We start from the raw sequence: 12796 nt of genomic DNA on the forward strand, positions 1-12796 counted from the left end.
GTAGATGCAGTACAGTTTCTTGTACCCTGTTTTAGTTTGGTTCCTATAAGCTAGCCCCTTTTGTGTTTTTTGATAAAAAATGCAATTTTATTTTCCCTTAAGAAATGTACTCAACTTCATCCTGCCAATTATGCCATAAAGGAGAGCTCCCAACCAAGTCAATAATTTCAATGACTGAAATTACTCAGTGATGAAACATAGAATCAAGTCTAAACACACTTCTCCTGATCAAAAGGAATCAATAACGACTAATCTAAATGTTTAATTTGGAATTATAAGTGTGCTCCATTCTCTTTGTGAACCTCAGTAAGCAACAAGGAAGATTAAACAACAGTTTATGGTCTGATCTTCCAGACACTTGTGGTGGATGTTAATTACATGAGAAGTCCCAGGTCTCCAAGTGCAACTAAGATTAAACATACACTTCACTGTATTTTAGGCTCAGAATCTACAACTTTTTGAAGCATACATGAAATTATAGCTCAATAAAATGATCAACAGAGAGAAATACTTCTGAATTATGTTGTATAGACGAAAGTATTTTCTTTAAGTCAGAGAACTGAAAACAACTTTGTCAAAGAATGTCACTGAAATAATTTTGTCAGGATATAGCTTAGCAGTGAAGCTTCGAGTAAAACTAGAATAAAAATCCAGCCAACATTCTCCTTGACTGAGGTTACAAGATGCCATTAAGTACTGAAATTGATTTCCGACAGCAGAAGCAATAAAATTCAGAGGGTTACAAATCATGATTAAACTTTTAAGTGCTGTCAAGCGTTGATATTAATGATGGAAGATGATCCAAAGACTCTATTGCAACTTTGGAAGCAATGTTATTTGATTTCTTTGACCTTATTTTCTGTAACATTTGTTCTAGATTCTGAATATAGTCTCAGAGATTGTTCCATTTAAAAATGGCAATTACAGGAACTAAGGATGTGCCACTGAATGGATTTGAGTATGCTTATGACAGAACTACAGTTAGGAAAACACCAATATGAAGGATAAATATGAATAATTTGACATTGAACATCAAATAGTAAAACCCCACAAAAACAGACAGTGAACAAACAGGTATGAGTATATGGCTTCTTGGCTTTTAGAGGAACAAAAAAAGCCCAGTAACAAATGTTAATAAAAGCTACAATATGTTAAAACCAGGACAAAGTAGGATAACAAAGAAATCAATTTAAAGAGTGGAAATTGAAGAGTGAAAGCACATGGAAAGATTTTGAAGTAATGCACAATGCAGTATATATACCTCGATGCAAAGAGACCTCTCTGTAACACATGACAAATCTATTGTCACATGGATGCCATAAATGACCTCCACCCTATAGCTGGCATAGCAATTTATCACCGAGTACCTACTCCCACATCCTGACACAAGGGGGGCAGCCTTTTCCTCCCTCGCTGTCTCTCACATTTCCTCATCCTCTTCTTGCCTGCCTGCAACTATTTCCTGCATCTTTCTGCTCAGGGATTTAGATCCTTTTGGTCACAGAGACCTACTTGCCTACTGCAGTTACAACAACACTCAAGTCTCTCCCTGCTCTGCAGCAGGATCCCCACTCCCAGCCCACTGTCCCCACATGTTGATGAACAAAATGAAAACCAATCTCTTATTATCAGAGTCCACGGGTGAATTGATCCCTGTTACATCTGGATCTTGGCAGATGAAGCACCCAGTCCAGAATAAGAACCTCATTTAAAAAGCAGTTTTATCCCAAAGCATGGATATACAAATAGTCATCTTTCTACTCAATGATTAAATTCCCAATGCTCAAGCAAAACCAAAATGTCTCCCTTTCTTCAAGCCTGTCAGTTTGAAAAAGTGCTTCCCTATCTTTTATCTTCACCAAGACGATTCATGAATTTTTAACACAGCTAACGCATGGCACTGAACAGAGTTACTGGCTGAGACAAACCATTTTGATTGCCACTACTACTCGTCTGAATGTGCAAGCACACATATAAAACACGACTGTGATGGTTCTGTGTCATGTTAACAACCTTGTTTCAGCTAAGAGCAGCACTAAAACACCCATTTCAAATTTGAGCCATTCTCGGATGGATTAAGTAAGAACTATTCTTCCTCCTACATGCTTGATTAAGCCTTCACTGGTGCAAACTGAAGATGGGATGGGCATTACCGGGTAATGATACATGACATGAAAAAAACCTGCCTCAACATTACTGAGTGGTCTTGTCTCCAGGAGTCAGAAAATACTTTATAAAACTTTCTCATTCTACATGGAGAACAGGGTAACATTTAGTAGTAGATACACAATTTTTGCTTTTTATTTTCTCTAAGGGATGCACATGCAGAAAACCACCCCACATTAACACAGTGTGACCACAATGATGGTGCTACTGAGGTTTTTTGTTGGTTGAATGAAGAAAAATCTCAACATTTTCTTCTCTTTCCTCTGTCATAACACTAAGACAAATTCAGGCTCTGATCCTCAGGACCTCATGGAGACATACCCAGGTTAAGAAAGAGTATTCAGCAAGTACTTCAGGATTGAACAAATAACAACTGCCACAGACAACATATTCTTGAAACATTTCTATACAGAAGACTGAGTTTTCAAATTTATAACAATGCCAAGATCATTTTTTCAGTAACGTGACCCCATTCACTGGCATCAGGTGGGGTATGATATTGAAAAGTATGCAGAAGTAGGTCCATGGTCACGGCTATTCTAAAGTCTCCATGGGACATCTCAACCCCACGTGAAACTGGAGAGAGTCCTTCAAAGCCTTGCATTGCCGCTTACCTATATCCTGCTTCAGGTTGCAGACACTGCTAAGCCCACATGAGTGCTGTACTGGGGATCTCCCCAGATTCGCAGCAGCAGTGCTGTCGCTGCACAATTAGGTCAACCACAAGTTACAAAGGCTTTCTTACAGAGGGGGATGGACTGGGACGTCTGTTTGCAAGAATGTTGCCTGTGATCATCAAGAGGGAAAGAGGAGAGTAGCTCATGAGTAAAGAATGCGAGCTTCTTGTTTAACACAAAAGAGATCTTGTTGCTTTAATCTCAATAGCCTGTAAGTAATTAGGAAAACACTGAACTCCGAGTTTAGAGGAGTCATATCTGCACTTGTGCAGTTTGATATCGCATATATGTACACATTACTCACAGAGAATGCCAATGATGAGGAGACAGATAAACCTCACCTGGTTTAAATGCAAATCAGCACTTTCAGAAATGAACATTTCATTCAATGCGTGAAGACTTCCATGGGTAAAATACTTTGATTACTACTATGAAAATAACCACCATCAAATTTGAATGAGATTAGAATTGGACGTAAGTGTTCAAAAGATGCCTATCCCACCTGGGCTTACAAAATCAGTCACCAAAGCCCAAGTCATCACTTCTGAGTCCAATGGGCACAGGTTGTAAATCCTAACTGTTCAGGAAGTGCTGCTAGCTTCTGGTTTTACAGCACTGCTGATGTTTTGTTATTACATTCAATAAGGACAGACAGAAGATGTAACAGTGGATTCAACCCCTACGTGATGAGTAACCTGAAGTTCACAATCGTTTTAGAGATGCAGAGTTTCCCTAAGTCATCTAACTCTTACTAAGAAGTTGGTAATTGTTTTACAATTTCTTTCATCGTTTGTTCCACTGCCAAAGAACTTTCTTTTCATGGACTAAAATTGCTTTGCTGTAGTTCAAGTGGTCTATTATAATGAAGTTGTAAAAAATTACCACAAACCTCGTGATGTTAAAGAATATTAATTCTTATAATGATCCCCAAATTAGAAAATAATTCTTTCACTGACAGTACTTAAAACTTCTAGCAGGATAAGGAAATACTGCTGTAATTATTTGTCCTGGAAGTAAAAAGTTAAGACCATCACAAAAGACCAGTATTAAGAAACTGCACATTTTTATTCATACACTTGGAAAAGAAGGCTGATGGAAGAGATGGGAAAAGAAAACATTTGTTATGGCAATTATTTACAGAGATTATGAAAATGGAGAACACAGGATTAGCTTAAGAGTTTTCACGCAGGTACAATATGTTTTGCTCATGGATCAAAAACCTGTATGTAGAGGTAAGTGTTAAAGACCACTCAGTAAGCAGATAAAGTACTAGACAGAATGGGTGGCCTTCTCCCTATCACAATTAAAATTATTTTAATTCAGTGGGCTTCTTAGCATATTTGAGCCTACATGCATCCTTTCTTCTTTTTTAAAAAATTAAAAGAAACTAAGAGAAAACAAATGACCACTGTTATACCTTAACAATAGTATTAGAGGAGTGGGGGAATGGATCAATTCCAAAGCACTCCTCTCCCAACTCCTGGAACTGCCTTGCAGAAACTGAAAAAGAGGTCAGGAAATACTGAGCTGAGGTCCCATGTTCTGCAGCTCCAGCCCTCCTCCAAAATGAGGATGTAGAGCAGCTTAATGTTGGCCCAGTTTATTTAGGTCACAGAATCACAGAACAGTTTCGTTTGGAAAGAACCTCTGGAGGTCACCTAGTTCAATGTCCTGCTCAAAGCAAGGTTATCTTCCAGCTTTGACAAAGTAGCTCAGGGCCCTGAATAGCTTAGCTTTGAAAATCTCCAAGCATGAAGACTCAACAGCTTCTCTGGAAAAAACCATGAATCACTCCCTGGGCAATGTCTAATGCTTCTCCCACTTAAGAATATTATTTTAATGTCAAACGAAAAAATTTCTAGCTGCAACTTGTCACTGTTGCAGTCTTATCTTTTTGCAGTGAATCTCAGAGAAGAGTCTGTCTCAGTCTTTCCTCTTGGTTTAGATGCAAGACAGCGTTCAAATTCTCCTTACCCTTCCCTTCTGCAGGGGAGGGCTGAACAAGCCCTGTTGCCTCAGCACCTTCATGTACATCTTTGACACTTCCTGCCAGACTCTGCTGCCTCTGCTCTGGTGTGTCAGTATCTTGTTACACAGAACTCAAAACTGGACTCACTTCTGGACAATGGACTCACACGTGGCTTCATGGCAGCCAAGTAAAGGGGAATAATCATTTCCTATGATCTGCTGGTTGTGCTCTTGGTAGTGCAACCCAGCCTGTGGTTAGTGCTTCATCACTGCAAGGGCACGTTGCTGACTCACACAGCCCTGCATGCAACTTCCAGCCTCACATTATGAGATACTTTCAGTCTCCTTCCTAGTCTTATGCCCCATCCTCATGTTTTCCAATAGGCTCTTTAATTGAAGTTATTCTCACTGCAAACTCTGCAAACAGAACTAAATCCATTCCTTTACATGCTCACCAATAACAAAAATTAAAAGACTCACAAAGGACATGTCTCACCAGACACATCATCAGAAAGGTACAAATGGAGTGTTATTAGTTACACCCTGTGAATCTTCAGCATTTCCATAGTCAATCCTAAACTAATGACAGTTACCTTAGCTAGGTATACTCTCCTATGGTTGAAAAATAAATGCAATGTGGACTCATTTAACCTTCCTTATGAATTTGAGGTAGTTAAGCACTTCCCTTGAGGTTAAACTTGACTGTTGTTAGTTGATATCACAACAGAAGAGTATTGTAACTTTCGCAAAAGCTTTTTTGGCAATGGAGTTTCCTACACCAAAGGCAATACAAGATAGGATCAAGCCAGGGAATGAGAACTGAAGAGTGTTCCAGTCCCTCCATTGTTTTTCCCATGTACAAGCAGCTGTGAAGATCTGCGCACTGTTTGCTTTTCCTTTCATACATACACTGCAAACGATTGTGAAGTCTCTCTCTCTCAAAACAACACTACCTAAAATGTCTGCTGGCTCTTGAAAGACTCAGAGAAAACTACCCCTGCTACCCTCTCCCATTTCAGACCTTTATTTTTACCACCTGCCAAACAAGCAAAGAAAAATTTCTGAACTAATGCAGCACAGGTTTTCAGACAGGGGAAGATCAGCATATTGGACTTTATTATTCCTATTTCTTTCCCACAATCCTTTCTTCAGTGACTGAAAAAGACTCTCTGACCTCTGCAAAGCCCATTTGACCTAGAATGCTGCTGCTATTGCTGAACTGCTTTTCATCCTCTCCTTTTTGGCACCCTCTTGAACCCACGAGCTTCTTGCTTTTATAAAAGCCTTGTTTGGACTCTCTAACAACTCTACATCGTAGCCAGTAACTAGCCTTCCTTATTCAAAGGGATCAGATGTCATAAAGTGACACAAAGAGTAAAATGCTCTTTGACAGAAAAAGGATCATGTGTCAAAGTAGATCCTTCCCTGATTAACTGAAGAACATTGTCACTTGGCTTTGCGAAGGACAGACTTTAGAAAATTGATCAGTAGTGTGCGTTTTTAATTTCCTTTTATACACAATAAAGTATGATGGGGAGAGTTTCACAACAGTTCCTGGTGTTCACTATCTGAGGTTAACAGCAAGCTAGAATGATTCACAAGGTGATTTCAGGGCTCTAGATGGTCCCTTACTTCAGGTGAGGAGAGGGGCAGGGTGCCTAATCTGTGCAGTTCAAAAAGACTGCCAACAAGCAGACAACGTAGGTTAGAGGAGGAAGATAACACAGAAATATATTTAAGAGCAATTATAGATAGCTTCAAACTTGCACTTCATAAATCACCACGTGTAACACTGGTACCATGCTGTGTTAAATAACAGGGCTCTTTGGGGGTGTTTGCAGGACAGGAAAATCGAGATCTAAACCCAGTATAATGAGCCTGGTGAAGAAATAACTCACTCTCCCTGTTTTGCTGGGAATTATTAGTCTTAAGTGATAGATTTGGCCAATCTGCATCCTTTTCAGAGGTGGTCAGCTTCCACCAAGCATGCTGCAGCATCTAAACAAATGGACTGTGAAGGTGATTTTCATGAGCCACCTTAGAGAACACACACTATAAAATTGCTTGAAAAGTATATGCAGTGTAATGATTAAAACCAGAAATGATTAGTGTACCTATGCAATAAAACAATGTTTTATTAGGTGATTTTTAAGACCACAGAAAAAAGGCCATTTGCTCAACTTTTCTTTTTAAACTTTGCCATCTTTTTCCTCTTGTGCACTCTGTATCAATTCATTCTCTTCCTTAGTTTGTTAACAATTCCATAAAATCTCTACTGCAGTTTCGTATTTATAGCATAATCCCCAGCAGAAAACTATAAAACACTTTTGCATTGTAATTATCCTTTCCTTCCCCAGCAACTGGCTGCCAGCAAGCTCAGCAAAGAAGAGACACAAAAACCCAACCCTAAACCGAGCACACATACACATATGTACAGGCACCCTTGTGGGATTTAAGGGCTCTTTCCATAGTACAGAGACACCACTCTACTCACAGTTGTACATTTATTTCTAATTAAAAGTGATTGGAAGGGTGGAAGAGAATCAGGTCAACCTGTAATAATCTATTACTGAAACCATTAGGTATTACACACATACAAATAAAAAATTTTGAACAGTTGCCTTCTATTTTTGGGGACAAAGTATACTTGTTTTGGGCACAGAAGCAATTCTACTGAGAACTGCTGCACAAATGAGAAAAAAACCCTTCCTATCAATGCAGACTTACTAGGCAGTAATGGCAACAAATACTGGTTTTGTGTAATACCTAAAGCTAATAGTGAACTACAGGCTGTAGTGATGGTTAACAAAATGGGATTTCATCACTCTTGCAGAACCCTCCAGTTCCCCCATCAGTGCATCCATCGTTTTCCCTTACATCTCTTTCTCTTTTTATAGAATAGTACCTATAGAATAATCTGAAGTCAGACAGAGACCTGAGAAAATTTTGTGAACAAACCACCTCTCTAACTTACAATTAAATTGGCACAAAACAACTCCATTTAATTGGCCAAAACATACTTCAGCCAAACCGCCAATAATGTAAATACCTACACAGAAGATTTTCAGCAGCTAGCTCCAGATTTAGATATGAAAACATTTTCATACACCTCTACAGTATAAAGACACAAAGATTTACTCTGACCTTTTTAGATGTATATTAACTGACTCCTCTTGGACCTCCTGATCAGTGAAATACTTGCTTTCTTCTCCAAGAGGCTTTTTCAATAAACTTGGGCCGGTGGTTTACTTTGGCAATTATATTTCCAGAAATATTTTAACCTAGAAGAGCATGTTTCTTTTCTGAGTTTAGTTATTACACATTTTACTGCACATACACACTGGATTACTCTGCTATCATATTTCTCAGGGCTGTAAGACATCCAATTATGTCAATAAAAGCATATACCTGGTGAGAGACTAATTCGAGTACGTGAACACTTCTTGTCACTAAAACAGTGTGCCTTCTGAACAGTCTGCCCAGTAAAGAAAAAATTATTCTTGCAGGGAAGAAAACTGAGGGCTGGAGTACCTAAATTATCTCCCTGGAGTTCTTGTGTGATACCCTCCGCAAGGGCATTGTACCATTTTTAAAGGATGTTTCCTAGGCCCTTTGAAGACCAGACTCCCGTGCTTGGACGAGGGCAAACCAAGAGCAGTGAGGCCAGGAGAGTGCAAGCCAATCACACTCAGCACCTAAAACACTGCCACGCACCCCTGGGTCTCCACTAGCAGGAAACAGGCACACACATGCTGCAGAGGCCCATAAGGGCAATTGGTTTTACGGAATTATAGCAAGAGATGGACTTCTTCTTCAGTGACACAGACATAGCCAAGCAACCACAGCATGGGACAAGAATCAAATGCAAGGAGGGTATCATGACTACAGAGGAGGGCCATGAAGATGATCCGAGGGCTGGAGCACCTCTCCAGTGGAGACAGGCTGAAAGAGCTGGGTTTGTTCAGCCTGGAGCAGAGAAGGCTCTGGGGAGACCTCATAGCACCTTTCAGCTCCTTGAAAAGGGGCCTAAGAAGAGAGCTGGAGAGGGACTTTTTACAAGGGCATGCAGTGATAGGACAAGGTGGAATGACTTTAAGCTGGAAGAGGGTGGGTTTAGATTAGACATTGGGAAGAAATTCTTCATTTTGACACTGCAACAGGTTGTCCAGAGAAGCTATGGATGCCCCATCCCTAGAAGCATTCAACATCAGGTTGGATGGGGCTTTGAGCAACATGGTCTAATGGAATGTATCCCTGCCCAGAGCAGGGGTGTTAGATGATCTTTAAGGTCCCTTCCAATCCAAACCATCGTATGGTTCTTTGATTCTATGAACTCCACACTCCATACATGAAGTTACCTTTTCTGGCAATGCACACTGAAGCTCTCCCTGGGAGCCTAGTAAGATGAGGAATATCAGACAAGTAGAGAACAAAGTGCTCACAGAAGAGCACTGCTCTCATGCCACCACTCCTCTTTGACAGAAGATGGACTACATCAGATTATTTCAGACATAAGCAGAGATAGAAAAACTTAAGTCAGAGCTGAATTTGGCCTGCTCTTCCACAGTCCTCTTGTGAAGTCAATTATCTCATCAATCATGCTTTGCCCTGGGGCTCTCTTTCCCTATTAACTTCAAAAAATGCAAACATGCAAGAGCAGTAACTGGATGTTACGCTTTGTACTGATTTGTGGATAGTAAAATGTTAATGGCAGTGCCATCTCTGGTGCTCTGGTGAACAATAGCCTGATGCAAGAAATGGGTCATCATCTGAATGCCCACTTGGAAAAAATTTCCCCCTTTCATTTTATGTGCTGTTAGTATCAGATCCTGCTTCCTCTGCAGCAGTTAAGTTTTGCCCCTGACTTCAATGGCAGCAGGATCAGACCGTTCACTGATTAAAATGCAAAGCTGCAGATATCTCCTGCATGGGATGAATCCCCACAGGGAAAATTTGTCTGCATTTTTATTCATGTGAAGCATTTTAAGGCTTTCATTTACACAGTTCATTCAATAATAATGTGCATGCTGTATAATGGGGTACCTGATTAAGCATGCTTAAGTGCTTTGCTGGAGCAGGGCCATTTCTAGAATTTGAAGATTTGCTATGATCACACCCTCAAAACAGGCAAGCTAGTTTGGGGAATTTTTCACCTGAGTTAATGGGCTTAAATAGGAGCAGCATAAAAGGGGGAAATTTGGAATGTCTTTGAGTTTCTTTCTTTTTAGCCTCAGTTCCTCCTCAGTTTAGGCTGAGAAGGTCACCCTGGTTTAGGTTTTAAGTTTGTCTATGAAACCCTCCAGTAACTTTTAAACTGGCTACCAGCTTCTCCTGAATGAGTCAGGAAGAATAACAGTCTGATGTTCAGTTCCAGATGTTTATAATAAAGAGGTAGGACAGAGCACAGAGACTTTCTTCATGTGTTGACATAAAAGCTCATTCTCTATAATTTACCAGGGATACTGAGGGAAGGATGTTATGAACAATAGCAAAACTGCAACTCCAAGCATGGTGGGGTTTAGATATCAGAGAACTCAGTCATTAATGCAGAAGTTCAAAAGAAATGCTTAAGGAATTGATGGGGTCTGGAGGAAGAAAATAAGAAAACAAAGAAGAAAGAAAGAAAGAAAGAAAGAAAGAAAGAAAGAAAGAAAAAAGGGAAAAGTTCTCAAATCCCAACATCCATTTTGGTTTTGAAAAGCAAGAACCTCAAGCTCCTGTGATTTTCATCTTCATCTACTTTTTCCCTTTTTTATTCATTATTGCCCTCTCTCTTTCCTGTTCTTATCCCTAATTAAAAAACCAAAATGGCAATTAAAAAAAAAAAAGGCACCTTCTCTTTTAAACTCCAAAAACCCAGTTAATTTCTTTTCCTAAAACCACTACACAAGGAGTGTGTTTGGAAAATTTTTTAGCAGGTGTGACTGGCCACTGCTCTACTTTGTACAGTACAGTTTGTACAGTAATGCTCAAACATTACCTTAATTCTCCTGATTGCTCATAATTTCAGCATGGTATTATAAAAGTCTCCACTCACCTTAGAGCGGCCCCTATCAAACCAGCACAGAATCAAGCTGGTGGTTTGTTATTACTCTTCCCATTACAGCATGCAAGTCTAAAGATTTCTGTCTCAATTGCTTTCAGCCTGCTAATTTTCTCACAGGCACTAATTTAAGTCTGTGGAAAAAACCGCAAGGAGTTTCCCTGTGCAAGGACTTTTTTGTGTAAAAGAATGCAATCGATACATTGCCAAAGCCTTGTATTATGAACATGTATTTAATGTACTCTGAAAGTGAAGAAAAGCCTTTTTAGTACAGTCTGTGTCCTTTGTAAGAGCAGGCTGAAGACAAATGATTTTATTTCAGGAACATCTGAATCCCATTGATTAGCATGATGAATACAGAACAGGAAAGCTGCCAGGTACAGAGGAAGCTGGGCATGTCCACAAGGCAGTGGAGCAAACAAGCAAATTACAGTATATGCATGCTTTTTTTTTTTTTTACCCAAATGTTTTCATTTGGAAAACTTGGAGACTTAAACCTCTAAGTTTCTTTAACTGACTGGTCAGTTAATCAGCATATTGCTCTAATTCTCTGAAGGCAAGCAGAGAAGAGTTTTAGAAGTGAAAAAATACCATTTTAAACTGTAAGTAATCAATAAAATAGTCACATACATTACATTTAATTGGGATAAGATCTCTTCTGGGAAAAAAAAAAAAAAAAAAAGATGTTGCTTATTTTAGGGGAGAACGGTGGCATAAGTTTTACTTAGCAAAAAATAATTATGTCACTCCTAAGCATTGATTTAACATGTCTGAGACTGGTAGTACCCAAAAAAGGTTTCAGAACAAAACCAAGATACCAATACATTCATGCAGTAGACCCCAAAGTGTCATCTACTTCCAACACCACCAGTAAGTTATATAGGGTGGCCCTTTACAGTCTTTGGCAGTCCACTGTGAGGTTTTCTGGAGAACAAGTCCCGTAACAGTTTGTTTGCCTTCCAAAATGCTCCATCTTTTACAAGTAAAAGTTAAGTAAACAAAGCTCTTATCTTGAACTTGAAGCCAGTAATTGTTTTTTTCATACAATCTTTACAATTCTTATATATTTCATCATAATTTTTATGTTTTAAGAAGTATATTCATTCAGGTCTGTTGAATGAAACATGAAACATGACTGTTTCATCCATAGACACACCTTAAAAATAGAGCTGTTGCATGTTTCCATAAGTTTAGAAAAAAAAGTTGAAACTATTTCTGCATGAAGTTTTATGCTTTTACAAACTGTAAAAGTATTTCCCTTTTAGTTTTTAACTTTCTGTCAAGTGAAAAAATTGAGAAAAAAAACAAACATGGAGGAGAAAAGAAAAATGCTTACCAACATGTTTTAAAAATCAGAAATCAATAACAATTTTTATTAGATGTTTGAAGTAGAAATATTAGTTGTTTTGTTTGCTCTAACAAGTAAGCAGATAATCCCCTACCAGTCTTTCGCTGTTTACGGGAGGGCACCATATATTTAGAAACTTTATTTTCACCTTTCAATCACAACAGTCTTAGAAGAAAAAAATTGTATTTGTCTGTTATAGTGCTCCTTTCTCGTTCTTTCCTCCATCTTCTTTTGTTTTAGGTCATTGTCCTCCATTACACCCCACCTTTGCTTATGGTTAGAAAGTAATTATTTTATCCATGCCAGGAACCAATTATGGAATCCACAAAACGAGCTGACAAAAGAAACGCTCTCTCTGCTCTCAGCCTTTTGTTCCCTCATGCCCGAAAACCCAGAAGTGAATGTCCATGGCCAGAATTCTCAGTTTCTTAGAAGAAAGTAGGCAGGCATTTTAGTCAGTGTTTACTGACTTAGAAGTGGTAATAGGAAAAACTGCGTATGAGCATCTCTAAGGATGGAAAAGCACTTTGGTATGAGAATCATCACCTACCTGGAACAGAGAAAAATTTTCAACAGTTTGTTTACTGTAACTCC

The 12796-nt window shown here is 39.0% G+C and overlaps 1 protein-coding gene across 1 annotated transcript in view; it reads right to left on the minus strand.

The window, feature by feature from the left end:
• The window catches only part of LOC116448423 (protein cordon-bleu-like), a 29145-nt gene extending 26269 nt beyond the window's left edge, over window positions 1-2876 (minus strand). The window contains exon 1 of the mRNA XM_032118738.1: window positions 2781-2876. The gene's annotated coding sequence lies outside the window, so the exon portion shown is untranslated. The remainder of the gene's footprint in view (window positions 1-2780) is intronic.
• Between the last annotated feature and the right edge of the window lie 9920 nt (window positions 2877-12796).

The sequence above is a fragment of the Corvus moneduloides genome, chromosome 1 (genome assembly GCF_009650955.1).
Source record: "Corvus moneduloides isolate bCorMon1 chromosome 1, bCorMon1.pri, whole genome shotgun sequence".
Classification (NCBI taxonomy): Eukaryota; Metazoa; Chordata; class Aves; order Passeriformes; family Corvidae; genus Corvus; species Corvus moneduloides.